Raw genomic sequence first — 15,142 nt, 5'->3', positions numbered from 1 at the left:
GGCCCCTTGGACAAAAAAACAAATGTTTTAAGAAAAAAACAAGTAGTTTGTTTTTTCGGTCACTCTGCCTTCATAAATAAATTATTTCCATTACGTTTCAGTCCTTTAACGGAAATAATTTCTTTATGAAGTCAGTGACTTCAAAAAGAAACCATTTCTTTTTGAAGTAATAGGCTCCCCTCCACCCCATGACATGTAGTCGGCAGATGACTGGAACAGGGAGCTGAAGGCCTTGTTCCCCGGAACAACGGATTAAAGGTAAGAAAATGTATTTTCTTTAATTGTTTGTGCGAGCATGTAAGTGTGTGTATATATTTGTACATAATGTAATCTGCATGAATGAGTGAGTGCATGATGTATGGGTGGTTGGGTGTGCGTATGTGCCGGTATGGTGAAAGGGTACACACTTAAATGTATGGGTGGCTGGCAGTGCATGGTGAATGGTGTGTGGGTGTGCGCGCTTGTGTCCATGGGTGCAACAAGACCTAAATTTCAGAGGGTGGGGTGTTAACCCTTCAAATGTTGGGAGAAGCGATAACTTCACGGGTGGTGGGAGAGGGGCTAACTTCTTTACACATTCTATTGACACTATTCTAGTGCAGCTTCAATGTTACAAGCAGTTAATTCTCTCCTTTAAGTCTGAAAGCACCCACTTGTGTACTACCGTGAGAATGAGCAGTCTCCTGTCCCATCTCTACTCTTCCAATCACTCCCCTGACATGCAACTACTAACCCCATAAGGCGTTTTCAATTATCTAAAAAATTATGCATTTGAATGCAAGTACTAACAGTGAAATCTTGGTTAGTTATTGCTGGGCCTTTAACTGCGAAACTCAGGCACTGTTTAACATCTGTGTCCTGTCCGTCAATGGCTCTGTAGTTCAGCGAGTTCGAGTCAACATAGCACAAAATGTCAGGGGGGTAGTGGGGTTGAAGCACAAGTCAGTTCAATGGTGTTGCACCACTGCTTGTGTTTAATGCCTTTATTACTTATTGGTCATTTTCATTACTCCTAGCCCGATTCTTCCTCATCCCAGTACCTGTAAGAAGCACTTTGCGTCATGCACAAGTACTGGGATGAGGTAACAGGACATGGAGGTAATGCCTGACTTAGTTACCTGAAACCTTCATTCCTCCTAGTCCCACTCTTCCTTGTCCCAGTACTTAACCTATGAGGCAAGGTGCCTCATATGTAAGCACTGGGACAATGAAGAGGGGCGTGGAGGTAATTGTAGGCTAAGAAGCTGGTTTTAGGGGTTGAGAGGGAGATGGGATGTGTGGGGGCTTGGGGGGCGTCATTGTGTGATAAATCATAACGGGGATCCATGTCCCGGTTAAGCAAGCATGATATATGGCATTAGTGGCTAAAGAGGCGTTTTAGTGCAGCCAGTCTAGCCATTTCTTAGTTTGGCCTGACTTTTTTTTTTTGAACTGTGTATCTCTGATAAAGCAGTCCTGATACGTGAAATTACCTTCCTAGACTGTCATTTGGGTGCTGCCAGTCTAGCCGTTTCTTACTGTGGCATTGTATATTTTTCTGGGCATCTGTGATAAAACAAACATGATGAGTGTTATTTCGACTGGCATTTTGGTGAAACCAGTCTAGGTATGTCTAGATGTGGTCTTGCATGCTTTACTGTAATAGGTTATTACGTGTCTAGACTGGTCCACATTGTGCACCCAGTTGGAAATGTTTTCATTGTGGTATGGCGTTTTCATTAGCAAAGCATTAAATTAATCAAAGCTTTAAAATTCCTGTGCACTGTTGGGACTTGCATGCATTGGATTTTTGGACTAGTGTTACTCTACAAAACCATTGCAAAGCTCCACAGTGTGGCACAACCTGTGATTTGTTGCCGAGCTTGGGTGTCGGGGGTGCCCTCAGCATGACTCGCATGGTTTATATAAAGGATGATGAAGAACACACTTAACGGACACCTAGAGCATATTGGATAACATGAAATGGACAAAACGAGTTTCCATCTTGATCAAAGTTAGCTTGGCTGCCCAGTCTGTATTAGCGCCTGGCAGGGTCGGACTGGAACAAGAAATAGGCCCGGACACCCAAAAAAAAGTTGCCCTCCCTCGCCTCAAAAAAGTGGCCCAGCCTTCAAGGTCACCTCAAAAAGTGGCCCACCCCTTGCATCAAGAAAAGTGGCCCTCAAACCATCATCAATGCAAGCAGACGTCCAAGGCCAAATGATAATATGTTATTGTATAGCATCTACTCTTAAGCTCTTTTTTATAGAACAAATATGCATACAATATCCCCCAACCTGTGTTGGTACTCATTTATCAACATTAGAAGGATGAAAGTCTGAGATGGCCTTGCTGGGATTCGAACCTGCAACCTGCAGATCACACACGCACATCGCAGAAGCAAGCGCTCAACCCACTGAGCTATCAAATCAGCAATAGTAAACTGAGCAATTGTTATGTAGTGGATACCATTAAACTGGTAACTGAGATTTAACAGCATACCAGTTAAGTTCATCTGCAAGTCTGTGCAAATTTGGCCGCATTTCAAGACTGCGTGCATCTACTTTTCGGGCTTCAGATCAGAGGTTGGCAAAATAGGGAAAGCAGCACCCTCACAGGACATTCCATACTCTGAGCACTCGTTACCTTATACATGCAAACAAACATCCTGAACAGCATGCTATGCAGATAGGAAAGATAGACACATTACAACACAGCATTCATTGTGGCACAATGAAGACTAGTCAATGGCCACTTGATGTGCATGGTCAAATATTTCTACACTGAGCACAAGCTTTTAGGCGCAAGGATTTCCACATTTCCAAGAGGCAGGCAGCATTTAAAGAAGGTGCATCCGTTGCACCTTTTTTTTTTATTCTTTCAGTAATGGGGCAATGGAAGCAAAGTGTTTTGCATAGGTTCAATCACACTGACATGTAAGCTGGAGTATGAACTCAGGCATCCTGGCTTCACGGGACTACAGCTAAAGAGGCAGTGCTTTCTTGTTACTGACTGCTTGATTACCAAGCATCAGGTATTCCCCTCATAGGCTATTGCGGGGAATATGGTTTGCGGTGATACTGCATTACAAATCTGACTGTGCATTATTCTAAATAGTACGATGTGCTACTTCCATTCCCATCCCCCACACTGACTGGGATGGAACTTTTTATTGGTTAGTTAATAGCTACCATGGCATGATTTCTGAAAAATCGGCACATTTTAGCAGTGGCAGTTGGGCAGCAATCCGTAACACTGCAGCAGGCCCTCATGTAGTCCGTATGATGTATACTGTATGCCGTCAGTTATCATTACATTCACTAATTTAAAATATTATGTAAAATGCCTGTTTTTTGCAAAAATGTGAGCTTTTTCAAAAGGTATGTTTCTTGCTTGGGCCCAATTATACTGGAGTGTGTTTACTATTCATAGTTCACAAACCACATACATGAAGAGCTCATCTGTTGGACACATGTGTGCCCTCAATGATGCATTCAGCAACTCCTCTCTGCGTCTCGTGTTAGTGTTAAGTGGATGTAAAAATCAGGAAACTGGAGCTTGTCTGTGGAAGCAACAGGGAGGAGAAAGGGAGAGGACTCAGGAGCCTTTGTAATAAATCACACTTTTTATAGATGACACACACAGAAACCCACTGACCGTCCACCCTGGCGAGCGAACGAACACCAAAGAAGGCAGAGCTGCCAGGGTGTTGCAAAAAATAACAATGAAGGGCACCTTAGGCTTCGAACACAACAACCCCCAGTAAGGAAAATCCAGGAGTGTCTCCTAATGTTACACTCAGACTAGAGCGTAGGTAGCCCCCTCCCTCCACCCAACAGCAACACACTGGCCCCCTTTGTGCCTGCGTGGTGCAAATCCACCCCGTCAAACAACAAACATGAATGTATGTGACCGCAGTGGTCCTGTCATCTTTGCCCTTTTATGGGACAGCCTGACAGCCAATGACCCAAAACATTTTCTGGAAATGAGTTCACACACAGGTGCTTTCCAAGTATGGTGAAATTTGTGATAAGAGTATTTTTTTAATAAACTACTAAACAGTCAGCTTGAGCAAGAAAAGGTGTGCCAAAGCAACATGGAACATTTGCTTTGAGATGTAAATGGCCCCACCCCCAGTCCACTGCTAATTATCCCAAGCATTCCCTCGTGTGAATGATGTAGACCACGCTAGATGTTTTTCCATTGCAGGCCATCATCAATTGGAGGGGTCTGCGAAGTTTATGAGCCACCTCGTAGACCGGCAGCTACTGCCATCCAGCACTGCAGATACATGGGGCTCGAGTCTGAGCATAAAAAAAAGGAAGTGCCCGTCTCCACAATCATGCAGAGTGCAGTGTGGAAAACATGCCACAGTCTGTCGCTCTACTTATCACGCAGAGTTGCGATGCCCTGTGGTGCATACCTCCATTACCTCTCTTTGGGTGGGTGTCACCAGCCCTGGACAATGAACACCCTCACGTCAAACCCAAGACCCCTCCATAGACTTCAATGTGCCTAAATCATCAAAAACAAAAACATCCGATTTCATCTGCATTGTCCATTAACCAGATTTAGAGGCCAACCATAGTAGTCTTTCCTTGCTCCTAGCTGCCAGTCACAACTCTCCACAGCAACGCCCAATCATGGCAAGCAGTGAGTAGGAGCATGCCCTGCGGGTCGCTATCTCATGTTTTTGCCCCACATGCATGACAGGAATGTTCCTCTTTCACCCCAACAGCATAGCTTGCTGCTCCTGGGATCTAATGATGCTGTGGTGGGCACTGGTGGAGAGAGAGTTGTAAGAGTAGTGATCAAAAAGGGTGAAGGGGAGGCAGTGGGAGAAAATGGAAGGGCAACAAAGAATGGAGCTTTGGTTATCAGGGTGTGGAGCTAAGAGATACAAAATGAGACAGGTGGGGGGGCATTAATGATAATGATGTGTTATTTATATAGCGCCTTAATCCAAAGCGCTTTACAGGGTAGATCTCTCTCCGCAGCAGGGGCCTCCCTCTGGAACAGCCTTCCTGCCTCCCTGAAACTTGAGGAGAACCATCTCCGGTTCCGGAAGCACCTCAAAACCTTCCTCTTCGCTTCTGCCTTCTCTCTCCCTCTCCCCTGCTAATCCTGCTTAACTCCCCACTGAATTCAGCACTAAACCTGCATCTGGACCACTCTCAGCAACCTCGGTCCAGGGCCCAGCCACTCTCCACTTGCACTGCCTCCCTGGCTCCCCCTGCACTGTGGGACTGTCACTGTATCCCTACAGCCCCCTTCCCAGCACTTGCTCTGCACTTACCTCGCACTTGCCACCAGCCGGCCCTTTTTATTTATTATTTATTATTTATTATTATTTTTTTTACGCTACTTACCTTGTACTGCACTTCCCCCCCACCTCCTCCCCCTGCACTTCCTCCTTTTCCCCTTACCTCTGGACTTGCGCGATCTGAATGACACCTGTCCTAGTAGGATCGTTTGTCTGTCTTCCCCTTGTTTCCCTCCCTCCCTGCCTCGTCGCGCCTTGAAACACTTGTGTATAGGCGCGTTACAAATACCATATCATATATCATATCATATCATATCATACTTACATACAATATCAACCAACCAAAACTGGTACTCATTTATCGACCTCGGAAGGATGAAAGGCTGAGTTGGCCTTGCCGGGATTCAAACCTGCGACCTGCAGATCACGCTCAGATTGCAGCAGTGAGCGCTCAACCCGCTGAGCTATTTTACCGCCCATAACCAAATTTACGGCCGGTGACTCTTACCTCCTCAACTCAGCCAGGGGTGTCTCTCCATCTCCGCTGACGCTGTGGGGTGGTGACTGTGTGGGCAGGGAGGATCGGGGGGGTCGCCCGTGCCCGAGTGCCTGTGTGCCCTCCTGGGCTGGCCTCTGCTGCACTGCTGGAGACGAGTCGAGGGACTCTTGCTGTGGTGTGGAGACAGGGGCCTCGACCTCGCCCATGGCACTGGTAAGGTCCTCATTTGTGCGCAGCTTCCTACAGGCTACAGCTCCAATCCTGACCTGGGCTGGGAGTGAGGGGTGGTGGCGGCACGGAGTCTCGCCGCATTTTCATTGGCCATGGCCAATATTAGTTACTTTCAACTTTGCAAAGTGGCGTGCAACAAATGTGTTACTTGCTTCCTGCAAAGTTGAAAGCAACTTATCCTGCCTCTAGCCAAGCCCAGCCCTGCAGGCGGCCTCCAGGCTCCTCCATCAGACTGCCTGCTGCTGCCCCAGGTCCTTCAAGGACGAGCAGTTGCAGGAATCTGTTACTTTTTTACAAAACACTGGTAGCAGGCCAGGCTGAGGCCAGCCCGACCCACTACCAGTGTTTTGTAAAAAAGTAACACTTCCTTCACAATCACCTAGCAGCAGCGCCATGGTGTCAGTCTCGCGCCGACTTGCTGCCCGCAGGCCCTGATCATGCAGAGCAGATCAGCACTGCAGGCAGCCCTGAGCCAGCGCGAGACCGGCCCAGGCATGGGCTTGAAACCCGGCCCCTTGCCAGCCTCTAAGGATTTCGTATCGGCCACGGGCCGATCGGCCGACGGGCCAATCCGACACTGGCGCCTGGTTCCCCAGAGGTAGCTCATGCCCAACTGGTTATGCCAGATACCCAGGAGTTGCTTTTTTTATTTTTGCTCCTGGTCAACAAATCCCAATTTCGATCCCTGCATTCGAATATCAACCTGCGTACTTCTGAGGCACTAAAGGCGATCGACCTGTTCTTGACGAATTGTAATACAATTGCCTTATGTTGGGTACGTCTTAGTAGTGACTAATTCCCTTCATTCTGTTTAATGGAAGTATTTCTCAAACTGTTTTAGTTCTTACAGCCATTTCCTTGCACCACTAACATAGTAAACTTGCTCTTTGGCCATGAAAGTGATGTTGAAACTTAATTGTGCACTTTGGTAATGGTGCAGTTTGTTCCCAATTCCGGACAATCCTGCCCACTTGTACGTCTTGTTGGGCGTGCAGCTGCAACCTTTGCAGGTGCACATTGCACTGCTTGGCAGTGTTTTTCGTTATTAATTTTTGTAATTAATCTGTTCAAATGGTTCCTTTTCAGTATACTTTATAACAGTTTGGTGAAATAAGCATACATTTTACAAATGGTTCTGTAGGGTAACGCATGAAAAAATCCAATAGATGCCAGGTCACCAAAAGTACACATGAACATTTTCCATCACGTTGTCAGACAACTAGGGCCAACACTATATGCCAGCATTTTCCCTAAAAGGCCAGGATTGGCCACTGTAAGAACAGTTCTGCACATTTAAGAATACACCCTTGTTGGCTGTGTCACATAATGCCAGTTCTTCCTCTGTTAGAAAACATTCACAATGGCTTTGCCCATTAAGGCTAGTGTACTGCCTCTTTATGAATACCGTCATCTTGCCTTTGTAAAATATTGCCAGTATTGGTATCCCCCAAGGACAGACACTGACGGCTTTGCCCAAAATATTGCCAGCACTGCCACTGAAAGAACACACCCATGTTTGATTTATCCAATAAGGCACCTACTGCCTCTGAAAATGCACTCCACTGCCGCTGACAAATAATGTCAATCATGTCCCTTTAAGAAGACACCTGATATGGCTTTGCCCCCACGTGCTAGTAGTTGCCCCTGTAATAACTCGCTTGTTATGAGCCTGCCCAAAAATGTAAGGTTGCCCCTGAAATGCCAGCATTCGCCCTCTAAGAACACACATGCAATAATTTAGCTAAAAAATTGCAGTGTCTGCTCCTGTAATAACTTTTATAAGCTTTGCTCCAACATGTCTATTTTCCCTTGTGAACACACACTTATGATTGCTTTGTCCCAGCACACTAGTATTTGCCTCTGTAGTAACACATTTGTAATAGCTTTGCCAAAAATGCTAGCATTTGCCCATGTAAAAATACCCTTGTGGTAGCATTGCCCACTACTGCAGTATTTACATTCTGTGCAATTACACTACTGCCCCCAACACACACATCACACCCCCATCCCACATTACACTCTTTCGCAACCTCTGCGACTCTCTATATTCTTCCTTCTGGCTGGACTCCATCTGCAGGGCACACCATTTATGTTCTGATCTCCTCAGACCTCCACCTCTCTAACCCTCTTTCCTGGAGTGACCACTTCCTCCTCTCCTCCCCTCTCTCTCTATCTACCCCTCAGGTCAAGCCATCCCCAGCACTGCCACCTACCTTCTCGATCATCCAACCCATGAAACGTGTCAGTGGAGGCTTTTGCCCCTACTTTCTCTCCTCCTCCTACACCTTTGGCTGACTCACTCTTACACAGCCCTCTCTAACCTTCATCTCTCTATCTCAAACACTCTTGATGTCCTTGCCCCTGTCATGAGGATCCGCTTGAAGCCCACTTCCAAGTGCAACTCTTGGTACGATTCCGATCTCAATACCCTTAAACTCAAGTGTAGGGTGGCTGAGAGGAAGTGGAGGGCATCCGGTGCATCCTCTGACAAACTGGCCTGCCGACTGCTCCAAAGGCAGTACAGACTCTGGCCTCTTTAAGAAGAGATCCTACATCCAAGCCCGCATCTCTGCAGCATCTAACAAATCAGCTGAACTATACAAAATCTACAAGGAGCTTGCCAATCCCGCTGCAGTCTCTATCCTGGTCCCTCCCAGGCCCTGGCTTCTCATTTCACCACTAAAACTCAGAACAACCTGTCCACTCTCTTACTCTATTTCCTCCTCCTCTTCATCCTCCTCTGCCACGCCACACCTGGCCTGTCTTTGGCCGCTTCCCCACCTCCTTTCTCCTCCTTTCCCCTGTTCACCCATGATGATGTTTCTAGTCTGATCTATGAAAGTCTCGTCAAAGCCGGTTCTCCCCTGCTCATCCAGAACCATCAAGGACCACAATGACACCCTGGCTCCAGACTTGGCCAATTTCTGCAATCACTCCTTTGCTATTGGAACCTTCCCCTCCCCCTTAAGCACTCCCTTGTGCACCCCATTCTTAAGCCCTCTACTGATCCTTCCTCTCCGGCCAACTATCGCCAGACCTCCAACCTCCTGGAAAAGCTGGCCATCTGACCGCTTAATCTGCATACTGAATCTGTTGGTTGTCTCCATGACCACCAGTCTGGCTTCAGAGCTTCCAGAAGCACGGTAACTGCTGTCCTGAACACCTGTGAAGACTTGCTCTCTAATCTTGACTCTAATCTTCCTTCTGTCCTCATTCACCTCAATCTATCCTCTGCTTTTGACACGGTCAACCATGCCATCCTGCTCAATCGCCTCTATGACAACCTGGGTATCACTGGTCAGGCCCTGTCCTGGTTGACCTCCTTTCTCACTGACCGACCCTCCCAGGTCTCCAACTGTGGTCTTTCCTCTCTTCTATCTCTCTACTTGTGGTGTTCCCCAGGGGTCTAACTTTTCTCCCTGGCTATTCAATCACTACTTGGCACCTCTGGCCCACCACCTCGCTGCATTCTGTTCTTTCAGTGTTATGCGGATGACACCCAGCTCTCCTTCAGGCTCCCCTCAGCCACCTCTGCTCCCTCTCTCATACCAGACTGTATGGCTGCAATTCAGGAATGATGTGCTGCCAGTGATCTCTGCCTTAATGCCAGTAAGACCGACATCCTCCTCATGGGGACACTTGACAATTACCCTAGATAGGAAGTAGCTTCTGATCTTAACTTCAACTTTTACACAACTTATTGTAGTCGCTCTTCGACACCCTTTTTTAAATTAAGCACACACACAGAGTAGTCGAATCTTTAACATATAAACCATGGCACTCCTCATCATCTTGCCCCTGATAATACTCTGACTAGAGTGTAGATTACCACCTAACATGAACCTGTTCATGCGCTGCTTAGTTTACTCCGATTGGAGTGTGAGATAATCTCTTCTTGAACTCCCTTGAGTTGGGAATCCCTGGCCTTCCATCTTCTCTTATTTACACATTTTAAAAAATGCTCTTTGTTACTTTTCTAAACAACCCCAGTACTTTTGTAATTGTCCCTGTTCCTTTTTCTAAACTACCAAAACCCCATCCCCTCAGTTTGACCCCCCCCCCAGGTCTACTCACCATTCGCTCGTTCAGCTCGAGGCATTCGGTATCCACTGTCTCCTTCAATCGACCACTTTAGCCTTCCGCCAGCAAAGCGCCTGTGGAAACCAGGAGGGATTTCATCAAAGAGGGACCCGTCCCACCGTCTCGATTTTTCTTGCAAGAATTCTGTCGGCCGTTCTCCACAGGAAACCTTGCAATCTTATGGCTATATGGCAGAGGGTGTCCTCTCGTCCGAAACACTGGAGTCCTACTGGTTGATGGATCTTGCTATCAAACCATCTGACATTCTACTACCTGAACCCTTATGGCCCTTTTAAATGAGGTAGCGCATTGTCAGATGGATGGGGATGCAGAATAACTCTTACACCAAATAACAAGATTGACTCAGGAAGTTGGCAACGTGTTTTGTTTTATTCTCAATTGTCTAAAACGGGGCGTACAACGAACGTCGCACAGCATAATCTCGAAGCATCATATAAAATAAACCTCCTTACATACCAACAATTTGTCATACGTCATGTCATATTACGTGGCAAACTAAGAAAACCTACTTGGAATTGTGGTTGGCTGAAGAGGAACATCGAGATATACTTTCTATAAGAGATTGGATTGTAATTGGATCTTTATAGTCAGGTGGACAACGTATGTCCACCCCTAGTGCAAGTCATATTCAACATTTGTTAGATACACGGTACATCATTGGCTCTCACACTATATGGCTCTTCAATACATGGCCCTATATAATTGGTTGGCACACTTGTACCCTTCTGGAATATTCATCTCGCTAGCAGCACGCAAGCTGGTACCCCAGGTGTCAGTGGGAGGGCTTGACAATGCCTTCCCACCCAATTAGCCCTTCATCCATCATCACTCATGCATTCTGCCATTTGAATTGTCTTTGAAATCGGCCAGGTAAAGTATCACTGCTCCTGAGAATAGAAGCGAGTGCGAGCACGTTCTTATCTTCAAGTCTTGGTGCTGCTTGCCCAGTTTCTATTTCCATCTAGCCCATGTGACAGGAGACTGTGTTTTAGCTCCTTTTTCGTATTTAATAATAATAAATGAATAAACCTTGGCACCCATGGTGTCTTTCCTTCACACCTTAACAGGGGCTTGTCTCGCTTCTCACATCCTCTGTATCTTCAAAGGTAGATAACCAGTTCTTGGCTGCCCTAAACCTTGACACTGGGCCAGACAGCCTTCTCTATCCTTCCTTAATCTTCAGCTGTTTTCTCTGCTGCGCCACACTACTAGCCCTTCTCTTCATGGGTCCTGGCTTACTAAAGTGTCAACATCGAATATAAAGGTTCTAAATAATGCAGCACTGCCTGCAGTCTATTCACTATGTGTAGCCAGCCTTTACGATTACTTACTTTACTTGCGATACAGAGTCTGTACATTTCTAAAACGGCTTGCATTTTCTGCAGTGCTCTTCACACATGCAATCTTCATTCTGCACATAAAAGGTTACTCAATTCCTTATTTCCTCATCAGATTCTATACATTCTCTTCTTTGGGCATTCTTCTTGGTGCGTCATCTTCACTTTGTGTGACGTCACCAATCTTCTCTTTCATTTATCTACATACGTCTTCAGGGATCTCCCCCAGGAGACTGTCCGTTCTTCGAGGATACATCGATAATGTTTTTTCAATGGATACCTTGTCCCTTAGTCTTTTCGTGATATAGGCATCATTACTGGTGTTGTTCATGTTGCAATTTCCAGTTCCCAACATATAGGCAAAATGGGAGCGGGACTTCTGGTAGAGGCACTCGGCTCCTCCTCTGCAGTATCTTTCTTCAAGATCCCACTAGTGATAAAATTCTTTAAAGGACGGATAACTACATTTTCTCTGGTCCCATTTCAAGTCCCAATTTGGGACCTTAACTTGATGTTGACATTTCTAATGTGTGCTCCTTTTGATCCTATCCATTCCTGTCCTTTAAGGTTATTAATTTTAAAGACCATCCTTTTAGTGACCATCACATCAGCCCGAAGAGTGAGTGAACTTCAGGCCTTGTCCTGCAAGCCTCCTTATACAATCTTCTAAGGTTAAACCTACCTTCCTACCTACTATTGTGTCTGAGTTCCATTTAACTCAGAAAATAATTTTACCTTCATTTTATTCCCCTCATCCTTGAGAGGAAGAGCGGTTACACAGGCTTGATGCAAGGCATGCACTTAGTTTCTACATCCTCAGGATGTCTAAACTAAGACAGGGTGACCAACTTTTTGTAGGCTACACGTGCCACAAGTTGGGTATGGTAATTTCGAAACAAACTTTAACAAGATTGATCATTTAAGGAATATCTGAATGCTACAGATTAGTGGGATATGATCCACTAGAGGGTCTTAGAGCTCATTTGACTAGGGGCATGGCTAGCTCCTCTGCCTTACATAGGTGTGCCCCAATTAAAGATATTTGTGCGGCATCCACATGGTCATGCGTACATACTTTTACCAAACGCTATAATCTGGACTCTTTCTCAAGCCGTGAAGGTTTATTTGGAAAGGCAGTGCTACATTCTGTGCACACAGACTTATAAAGGAACTCCTAAATTATCTGAAAATTCGAACTCTCTCCTCCAGGAATACATACACTGCTTTTGGAGTTTATCGTAAGGTGAGGAATATGTGGGAGGACACAATCCATTCGAAGAACAAGTTATTTACCCATGGTAACGTTCTTTTGACTGGATGTTCCTCCCTCATATTCCTTATCGCTCCTTCCAACCTGCCCCGCAGTACAATTTTACATGTGATTAGTCTTCCCTCTTTCAGGAGGAGTAACAGTCAGGTGTAGGATATCCTATACACGTTCAAAACAGAACTGAAACCAATGGTCTCTGCGCGCCCTTTATACCATTGATGACGTCGACATCGAGACAGAGGCCTCCGAGGGACATGGAGTCAATGGGCATCGACGCGCAGTGCCCTCTGCTGGTAAAAAATTCAGAAGCGTCTGGATTTGGAAATATCATAAAATGAAGAATATGTGGGAGGAACATCCAGTCGAAAGAACATTATCATGGGTAAGTAACTTGTTCATCTGTTTTATAATTGTCTTGCTGCTAAATTTCTTCAAAGCAAATTCTACTAGCATGCTACTGTATTAATTTAACCTGCACCCAGCAAAAAGGAAAACAATTTGGACTAGATTTTGAAATTCACCTGTGAATCTAGCGCAAATAGCATTCTTTTCCTTTTTTGGATTTAGTCCTCTCGCACAAAGAAGGAACTTTAGAATTGGACCTTTTTTGAAAGTTGACTGACAGGAACACCACGCCCCATTTCGTTACTCACCATCCTAAGGCTCCTTTATGCAATTTCCCTTAGGGGATGTTCCTCTGTGTTCGAAGGAACTGCACACAAACCAAGAGTTGAAAGTCAAGCTGATATCCTACACTACAGACTCTTAAATTGATCAAACTGAGCTGTAAATGGGCCAATTTACTTAACAGGATAACCATAAGCAAAAGTGATCAACAACACACCACAATTTGTTTGAGTCGCTACCTTCTGTAAAGTTAGTAATGCAATTAAGGCAGCTATTCTCAAAAACTGCATCTAATCCAAACAATAAATCTTTTTCTAAACCATTGCTTTAAAAAAAAAGGCAAGAACCTTAGTCAGGAGTCAGTAAAGACAGCATGCATTGCAAATAAACCAGCATTCACTATTACATCTATGTGGAATATACCACTGAGAGGCCATGATCCAGGTGGAGAATGTAGATCATGTGCATTTTCGCCAAAAAATTACTAATTTCAATCATGAAGGAAAAACCTGGGAACTAAAGACCTACACAACATGTAAGACTTAAAATGTCCATGCAACATGAATTATGTAGGAAAAACTATCCGGACAGTGAATATTCGTACCACTAGGAATCACTGTATAATTGGAGCCAAAATGCCTAATGCGCCATTAGTTGTGCGTTATTTGGAATATGGCCACACTCTAAATGAAAAGGTGCTTTCGTAACAGCAAAAGGAACGGAGATAAAACTTTGACACATAGAATCGGTATGGATATAGAACGAAGGCTGTACCAATTAGAATGATGACAGACTTCTCATCTGTGTCATCTGTGGAATGGACTCATGTATGCTAGTGTTTTATGCATTTTGGGGCTGCTAAAAAAAGTTTGATTACATGCTAAAAGATGGCTCCCGCTAAAACGAATTGCATGGTTATGATGCTTCAAAGGCTAGTCTGTTCTTGAGGCCGAGCTCGACATACACGTGGTTTGCGTAATCTGGAAAGGGCATTCCTGTACATAACCGTGACATTAAGGTCGTACAGTGCACAGATCGAGTTGTGAGCCAGTGATTGTGCTAATGTGGAACGCTGAATTTAAATATATTCTAAACGCTGTCTCACAAAGTTAGAGCAATTTTTACGTTCAAGCACATCAACGCAGCATCAATGTTGGATGTGCGTGAGGAACCTTTGCCAGCCTTCGTTCAACAAAGCTGCTACTCATTCAAGTTAAACACGGATTGAATGACCGATCTGTAGCTTAGATGATAAGTGTGACCTTAAATTATTTATCCATTCTTAAAACATTTCAGTTTACTGAATGCAGAAAGAATATCCTGCCTTGGATATGTGAGTACCCCTTGGGGGGGGAGGGGGGGTGTCACCTCTGGTGATGGTCACGTGTTAGGGGGAGGTTGACTAAAGTATTATTGTCATGTTTTGCGTGATGCAGGGTTCATTACTACAGCAGCCTCCCAGAGTGCATACATTTCATGTCAGTAGGATTCCTTTGTAATAGATTTAGCAGCAAGATCATTGCAAAAAAGTTCAATATGTTGTGTAGATCTTGCTCCCTGATGAAGACGCGGCAGCAATCCGCCGTTTGACCTCGAAACCAGTTGGAGGAGAAAATTAAAGAAGTTTGAGACTTGCGAAAATAATGAAAATGTAGGAAAAAATCTATATGTTGAAGGTGGTTGAAACTTGGCAAATTACTGCACAGTTGGTTGCCCATTAACTTTTCAGGATTAATTGTGCACTTTTTTTGTTCACGATGTCTGCACAGGTTTGTACATAAATTAAATGTATGGCATTTGTTGAATCTATAGGTTTTGTTTCTTCCAGAACGTAT

General features: G+C 45.0%; 1 protein-coding gene across 2 annotated transcripts in view; it reads left to right on the top strand.

The window, feature by feature from the left end:
* CIB2 (calcium and integrin binding family member 2) overlaps window positions 1–15,142 on the top strand; it is a 725,063-nt gene that overhangs the window by 319,026 nt on the left and 390,895 nt on the right. The gene's annotated exons all lie outside the window — the stretch shown is intronic.

Source organism: Ambystoma mexicanum, chromosome 11 (assembly GCF_040938575.1).
Source record: "Ambystoma mexicanum isolate Mex_15411 chromosome 11, UKY_AmexF1_1, whole genome shotgun sequence".
In the NCBI taxonomy this organism is placed as follows: Eukaryota; Metazoa; Chordata; class Amphibia; order Caudata; family Ambystomatidae; genus Ambystoma; species Ambystoma mexicanum.
The sequence above is the reverse complement of the archived record's forward strand: the minus strand, read 5'-3'. Positions and strand labels throughout refer to the sequence as shown.